The sequence below is a fragment of the Bison bison genome, unplaced genomic scaffold (assembly GCF_000754665.1).
Source record: "Bison bison bison isolate TAMUID 2011002044 unplaced genomic scaffold, Bison_UMD1.0 scf7180017864266, whole genome shotgun sequence".
Classification (NCBI taxonomy): Eukaryota; Metazoa; Chordata; class Mammalia; order Artiodactyla; family Bovidae; genus Bison; species Bison bison.
In genome coordinates, this window is record NW_011494838.1 from 3,246,835 (window position 1) to 3,248,351 (window position 1,517).

Below are 1,517 nucleotides of genomic sequence, written 5' to 3' on the forward strand. Positions count from 1 at the left end.
CGGGCGTGTGGTACAGTGGTCAGGACTCGGGCTAGCCTCGGATTCAGATAGAAACACAGGGCAACAGTCAGTGCCTGCTTCATGGCTAGTTCTGAGTACGTGGCCTGGCACGTGGATGGTGCTCAGCCTGTGGGAGCTTTCTGGAAAGTCCGTGAGTGGAGGTCGTGGTCCGTCCCTGACCCTTTGGGTGGCATACACTGGGCGCCTGAGAGCAGGGGCCTCTGGGAGCCCAGGTGGCCATTGGCTTCAGTCGCCCACAGCTTCTCAGGAGCACAGTAATCCAAAGCAGAGCATCTTTGTATCCCCCAGTTGAGAATCGTGTGAAATATTTCCAACCTTGGGCTAATGAAGGCCCGCCCTCCTCTCCGGGGAGGTGGAGGAGCAGCCCCATGAGTTTGGACTGGATTGGGCCAAGAACATCCTTGGCAAATAGGGATGATTTGGACCTCGGGGAAAGCCCCCTTGTCCCTGGCGAGTTCATTTTACCAGCAGCTGGATTCAGGAGGCTGTGAAGCCTTCACAGGAGAGGCGTCTGTTTCCCCGCTCAGGGCAAGGAATCACCACGTGTGGCTGAGGAGCTGCCCCTGAGAGACGCACCTGCAGGGAACAAATACAGAGAGGAGGGGCCGAGACTCCGGCTCTGCCCGCGGGCCCCCAGGCTGGCGCCCACCTGATGAGCAGTGCCACGCTGGGCATCGTCTCTTTCACCTGCACCGCCTGCCCGTTTTACAGGCGAGGAAACGGGTGGGCCATCACCAGAGCAAGTGCTGGAGCCAGAATTTGAGCCTGGGTCTGTCGAGACCTGTTCCCAAAACGGTCCTAGCCTCTGGACTATATCCTGTCTCCCCGAAATGCCAGCTTTTCCAAAAAACTGCAGCTCTCCCCAGCATCAAGGCCCGAGTAGTCTCCTCTCCCTCTGCCCTTTCCAAGAAGACGTCTCTGGCTGGCCGGAGCTGGGTCTCAGAGACGCACAATTGAATTCCTCGGACCCAGCAGCCCCAAGACCTGCTTGTGAACGGGGCTGTGCATGGGAGAAAGAGTGATATCGTTAATAAGGCCTCTGAACGGTGGGGGCAGGGAAGCCTGCCTGGGGGCTCCCGACCCTACCAAATTGCCTCTTCAATCTTAGCCGTATTTTAAACCTTAACTCAAAAATTCGGTTATCCCAATGACTCGTCCCGTTCCCAGAGAATCCCGGGACGCTGCCCTGGGGCCCGGTCGTGTCTACCTCTTGCCGCAGATGGGGCCTTCCCAGCTCGCTCTACTGGGTGCCAGGTGGGGTGGGCCTGCCCGGGGCCCCAGAGGCCCAGGGTCCTGCTGTGGCCTTCGGGGCTCCTCATAGAACCTGCTGCCGTTCCCTCACCTGCCAGGTGATGGCGGGAAAGGGTAAAGGTTTGTAATGGCCAACTGTGAGGCCCACGGGGACCTTGGCCAGGTCGCTGGGATTTGCCTGTTTCTTCCTCCCTGAAGGCTCTGCCCAGCCGGCAGCATGTGCTGGAGGCGTCCTGGACGCCTTG